The 6,633-nt window shown below is 45.9% G+C and overlaps 1 pseudogene; it reads right to left on the bottom strand.

Moving 5' to 3' along the window:
• Positions 1–350: 350 nt before the first annotated feature.
• Positions 351–960, bottom strand: LOC141373540 (protein C10 pseudogene; annotated as a pseudogene).
• Positions 961–6,633: the final 5,673 nt, after the last annotated feature.

The following is a 6,633-nucleotide window of genomic DNA, read 5'->3' as shown; positions in this document are numbered from 1 at the left end:
ATGAATCTACAATCCTGAATTTGGACACCCAAACCTTTTCGTGTCACTTTGCCTTTCCTTCATGTCCCCTGTCATTCCCAGTCTTCCTTTTCTCCTGATCCCTTTTATAAACCTTGGGATTTACTCTTCAGGTTCCAATACTCATTTGGTGAGTGAGTGAACTTGGCATGCCCCCAAATGTCACTGAGCTTCAAGTTGCTCGTAGTGTTGAAGGCAAGAAGTAACAGGTATTCTGGGACTTAACTGGCACTCAATAAATGGCAGCCAGGGAGGCTTCCTTTGTGGGGAGGATGGAACAGGTACAGAGGGCTAAATTCTATATAGTCATGAAGGATAGAGGAACACAATCATCAGGTAGGGCCAAGGCCTGGAACCAAGCTGGCAATCTCGGGATCCTGGGCTTCATAAGACTTGACCAAGCGGGCAAACTTCAGGACACCTTCCCCGTCGCAGCTGAAGCCATAGGCCTTGAAAACCTCCTGCTGAATCTGCGTGGCCACAGGCAGCACGAACTGCAGCATTTTGCCCATGTCGTTGCACGCGTTGTCCCGAGCCTCGTCCATGCGCACGGCGTTCTCCGGGGCCGAGAACGCCTGGATTACCTCGGCCAGGACCACCTTGGCTTGTTCGGCGCTCAGGGCCGCGGGCTGGGCCGAGGCGGACGCCATAGGGTAACAAAAGCTGCACGTGCAGCGAAACTCAAGAAACGCTCAGGAGAAACGAACTGCCTAATGCTAGGGTGGCTCTCAAAGCTGATGGGGGTGGAAGGGAAGCAGCATCAGCCGCAGCCGGAAGCCGAGAAAGCCTCTCGACATAGCGCAACGCGACACAGACACTGAAATACCTCAGGAAAGAAAAAGTTACTCAAACGGATGGCCCAACATTCGAGAAACTCATATAGTAGAAAAAAAAAACCACCACGACGGCTAACACACCTCTATTGTTAAAAACGAATTGTGGGGGGGGTTTTCCGGTGGCTCCATGTTATTGCTGGGGGCACTGAGTTTCAGGGAAGTCAAATATCCTCTCCTAGCGTTTGATCCATGATGCTCAGGCACCTGTTTATGCCCAACCCATCCTCACGGCACCATGTTGCTTTCTGCGAAGTATCGCCTGCCATGGTTTTATATTCTGAGGCATCTACCTTTTTGTAATTTTCATCCTTCTGTCTTCTTTATCTCCCTCCGCCTACTGCCACCATGTCCCACAAAACATGCTCCTCCTTCCATCTCAGTGCTTACAGCACAATCCATGTTGGGAGCCATTCCAGTGCTCTTCCATTCCTCATTCTCTGTGGGACTGGATTTTAGGCAGGTCTAAAACCTGGACATGTTGGGGGGATGGAGCTCCTAGGAGACTGGTCTCAGTAACGGGCAGGTGTTCTCACTGGTTTTCTGTACCCAGAGGGGGCAGGGAGGTAGCTAAGTCTCTAGGAAAGTTGGGCATGTCCCAAAACAGATATGGGATGGGGGGATGGGGTGGGGGCTCTCATCTCAATCAGCAATGCTGTTATCAGCAGATCCCATTTTTGGGATCTGGAATCCCGAGGGGGGAGTTTGGCCCTTCAAGGTGGAGACCCTTGCTGAGGCGCTTGCCCTGTATAGTGTTTGTGTATGCTGTTTCTTCTGCCCAGAACATTCTTTGCTGCTCATCTCCTTCCACTTGTGCCTCATTTTTCTGGTTAACTGCTACCTCTCCATCAGGATTCAGCCTAAATATCCTGTCTGGGCAGCTGGGCTGACACTCTCTGGACCGGGTGATTTGCTTCTCCTGAGTGAACAATCTCCCAGCACTTAATAGCCTGTTTACGTGACTGTCTCACTCTCTCAGGGCAGGGACTTGAGTGCTCCACATTATGTGTCCTTAGCCTGGCATAGCGTAGGAACTCTGTCAGTGTTACCAGAATCACTGACCTCTCTGTCGGGTTCTCTGCTGAGCGCCCGGTGTTTCTGACCTTAAAAATGCTCACTGCTGGAAAGATTACCCTGGAACACAATTGACCAGGTCATTTCTCTGCTTAAAAGCATGCATTACTGGCACCATGGAGACCGGTGTGGCTTGTGAAATGCCCCCAACCTGGCAGGCTGGATGGATCGGCTTCTCTTCCATGTACCCAGAGTACTTTAGGCAGGCCTCCCCGCTAGCTCTTATCCCATCAGTCTCAAAGTTCTATTTTATATTCTTTCTCTGACCAGACTTGAAATTATCCCTGGGTTTCTCTTGCTTAACATGGGGCCTAGAACCAAGGTGCCAAACAAGTTCACATGATTAAATTTCCAAAGAGCCAAATGGAGAGGAAGGGGAAAAAAAAAAATAGATGTCCTGTTATGGACTGAATGTTTGTGTCCCCCATCACTCATAGGTTGAAACCCTATCCCCAAGTAATCGTATTAGGAGGTGGGGCCTTTGGGAGGTTATTAAGATTGGGGATGAAGTCAAGAATCCTGGAGATGTAATGTACAGTATGGGGACTCTAGTTATCCATACAATGCACCGAATACATAAAGTTGCTAAAGAGGGTAGATCTTCAGTGTTCTCACCGCACATACCCATACACCCACACACATACTTGCAAGGTAGCTAGGTGAGGTGATGGATGTGTTAGCTAACCTTTCTGTGGTGGTTGTTTTGCAATATATACGCTTATGAAATCATCATGTTGTATACCTTACATTTGCGCATTACATGTCAATTGTCTCAGTAAAGCTGAAAAAAATTTAAAAAGTGAAAAGAAAACAGTTTATTTTGAGGTTAGCTTTAGAATATTTGAAGAACTAATTTATAAAAATGGAAGGGATTGTATGAAAGATATAGTAAGGAAAGTGAAAAGTACGTAAAAAAATGACAGCATCTCAACACCTAAGTTTAAATTCTAAGTCTGACATTCTGTGAGCTTGGGTAAATCACACCTCCTATCTGAGACTCAGTCTCTAGATGTTAAGTGGGACTGAGGATTATTAATTAATTAATTAATTAATAATTACATAAAGATATCTTGAATGTTTACTATGTGCAAGGGACTGTGTTAATTACTGGAAGAGGAGGGAATGCATTAATAAATCTAGATTACCCTGAATATTTTCTTCCAAATATTAGATTCTGTGATTCTATGAACTCTCTAGGTTAACACTGCAGTGGAATTATGTAGCTTTTAGGAACTCTAGTCAGTAACTAATTTTATAGCAGACACACTCATTATTTGCCACTAAAAATATTTCCAACTTCTGGGATAAAGTAGGGTTCTACTACGAAAATATACATGAAGTTGCTAAGAAATTATACTCTTAGTGGCCCTTTGAGCTCTGCTCACGGGTAGATTTGATACAGGTATAGAAGGCTTGCTGTGAGTGTATCTAGTGGCCCTTCATTCTGAAGGTTTCGGTGAGCCATTGAGAGTCTCTGATTAGGAACACGACTAGAAGCTCTGCTTTATAGCATTTCATTTGATGACTTATGCAAGCATTTCCAAGTATGGAAGGCAAGAGCCTGGCAAATATGCTAATAGCCTCATGCCAAGAATGAGTAAAGAAGGAACACAGTGTTCATTCGTCATCATAAAACTATGAAGAGACCCACCTTTGTGTTTCCTTTGTTGAGGCTGGTATATCCCGAGAAGGCAGCTCGGCTGAGGGGTCCCTGTACCTATGCTTTTGCACTAGCAGAGGCTAGGTCTATTCTTTATTGGGCTTGAGATTCCAAAGAAAAGAACCACACCACTAGCCACACTTTCAGCATAAATGAAATTCACCTTCCACTTTAAGTTCAGACTCAGATGCTATGAATTGAGTCCCTCCTAGGTGCTCGGGCCAGGCCTGACCACACTGTGTCATCCTTCCTTTCTCCAGGCCTTGCTCTCTTCATGTGTCAATGGAGGGTTCGGACTCCAGCTCTGACAGTCCATATTTCCCTGTGGGAAGTGGGACTCAGGGTCTCAAAAAGAAAGCTGGCAGCCCCTGAACACTGGGAAAGAACAGTCCTAAGTAAAATCATCTTGGCAAAATCATCTTGGCTCTAGCTTCAACTCTCTGAGGAACTTTCGGAAAAAAAATCACCTCATCGTTCTGGGCCTCAGTTACAATATGGTAAAATACGGAGTTTGGAAGAGAATTTCTTGAAGTACCACGCCCCAATGTAATTTTCAGTAGTTTGGGGTCTGGACTGTCTTCGATGCTGCCTGAGAGAGATAGCGAACGTCCAGTTGGATAAAAGGAGCAGTGGCCATTGCAACCCATCTTCAAACCAGTAGAGGGTCTTTCCTCTTTTCTGTGCAGGAATTATGTTTGCCCATTGAAAAGTAAGTGGAGAAAGCAGAGACCAGAATAAACAAGAATGCAGAAGGGACTGGAGACACTAAATCCACAGTCCAATAACAATCTGCCGCTGAAAATAGGAGACCAATTCCCAAGACACAAATCAGCAGAAAATCTTGACAATCAGATAATCTGTCACTATGACAATTGAGTTTCAAAACTTCTAATTGAGCGCAACCCTCCATGGGAGTGGGTGACACACAGCAGCAGCATGAACAGCAATCATCCTGCTTTCTGTGCTCCGGGAAGTATTTTGAGCCTGTCAGCAAACCATCCATCTGCTCCGCCTTCTTCCTTCCTGAAAAGTGCATTTGCAAGAAAGCCCAGGGCTGAGGGCCAGGAGAGATGTGCACTCAAAGCTTCCAGGTTCCTTTGCACTTAGATGAGGGTCAGCGATTTCTAAAAAGAGCTTTTTGTGGGCGCCTGGGTGGCTCAGTCGTTAAAGCGTCTGCCTTCGGCTCAGGTCACGATCCCAGGGTCCTGGGATCGAGTCCCACATCGGGCTCCCTGCTCCGCGGGAAGCCTGCTTCTCCCTCTTCCACTCCCCCTGCTTGTGTTCCCGCTCTCGCTGTGTCTCTCTCTGTCAAATAAATAAATAAAAAAAATCTTTAAAAAAAAAAAAGAGCTTTTTGTTCTTCCTGGGAGTAGCCCTGGGAAAAAAGGCAAATGCTTCTCAAACCTTGCAGAAGTATACATGTAAATGTTCTGCTGAAGTAAGCTACTTGTCCACCTTCCCATTGTTCTGGGTGGGAAGGAGGCCTGTCATTCTCCCAGAGCCCTCTGAGGCATTCATGCAGACACGGGACATTTGGAATTTCCATAGATGCATGGATTGTCACAGGAAGAATGAAGGCACTTACTAAGAGGGTTATGAGTCTTCCTTACCTTTCCCTTGGCCATGGACTCCATTCATCCATGAATGTTCTATTAGATGCTTACTATATGTAACAAATACTATCCTCCCTCAGCTCACCCCCCCCCCATTCCTTTCAGAAGTCCCAGAAGAGCGAATATTTTGTCAGTTTTGTTCATGGCTGAATATCAAGTGTCTGTAAAAATACCTGGCACATGGTAGACTTTTATACATATTTAGAAGGACCGGGACAAAGGGCTGAAAGTGTTAAGATAAAGAAAGGATTGATCCCTCTCTTGAGGGGCTTGTCATATGGGGACGGAGTCAGAACACAGGCAGACACTTTTCGCAATGTGGTAGGTGGTAGAATGGAGGTATGTGTGTGGGAGAGGTGAAGATTCTGGTCTTTCCTGGGAGTTCTAGACTTTCCCCAAGCGTTATGTTCAAATCTGGGGACCATTCATCAGGAGCAGCCCTGACAATCCAGAGGTTCCTAGGGAGCACCCTGTTTCTGGAGGGACATGGGGAGTATTGTATTATTGCACGAGAAGGGCAGACCCCAGTGGAAAAGTGAGAACCACCTCAAGCCTGCCCAGTTGTCAGGGAGAGGAGGGTAACAATCCTCTCGTGTGGCTCCAGTACATAGAACATGGGGCAATTCTTGAAAGCATTAGGAAAGTACATTTCCTTTCAACGTAAGTGAGAACTTTCTAGCAATCAGATGTCTAAGGTGTCAAGTTACTTTTATTGGTGGTTCAAGCAGCAGCTGGAGATGGGGTAGCAGGGATGCATGCAGTCGGGAAGATGGAACCTGATCAGAGATTTCAGACTCTGTTCCCTGGGCACTAGTTCTATGGGGATATTACCTGGCTACTGCATGGGAAGCCCAAGACCGTAGGGCTGGGCTGTGCTCTGGCATGTATTAGGGTTCAATAAGATTTCTTTCTTTCTTTTTTTTTTTTTTTTTTTAGAGAGAGAAAGAGAGAGAGAGAGCAAGCATGAATGATGCGAGTGGCGGGGGGCCGGGGCAGAGGGAAAGAGAGAATCTCAAGCAGGTTCCACTCCCAGCATAGAGCCTGATGTGGGGCTCCATCTCATGACCCTAAGATCATGACCTGAGCTGAAATCAAGAATTGGAGGCTTAACTGACTGAGCCACCCAGGAGCACCCCCCCTTTTCTTGAATAAGATTTCACTGGAGCCAAATGTTCTCCTGATTTCTTTTGTTTTTATTTGCTGCGCCAGATATCTGCATGTTTCCTTCTAAATTCTATGACCCGCGATGAGACTAACATCAAACAAGACAATGATAGCATTTTGCGTAGGTTTATAGAATGTTAGGACTGCGAGAGACCTTTCACATAACCTCTAAAAGTGATTCTTAACCTTCTGGGCGTCTTTGCCCTATTAAAAAATTTCATGGAAGCTGTTTTCCAGGAAAATGCACCCTTATCCTCACATCAAATGTTGT

Source organism: Callorhinus ursinus, unplaced genomic scaffold (genome assembly GCF_003265705.2).
Source record: "Callorhinus ursinus isolate GAN/ISIS: 27379988/994484 unplaced genomic scaffold, GSC_fseal_2.0 scaffold10, whole genome shotgun sequence".
In the NCBI taxonomy this organism is placed as follows: domain Eukaryota; kingdom Metazoa; phylum Chordata; class Mammalia; order Carnivora; family Otariidae; genus Callorhinus; species Callorhinus ursinus.
This window is presented reverse-complemented; position numbering and strand designations above follow the sequence as displayed.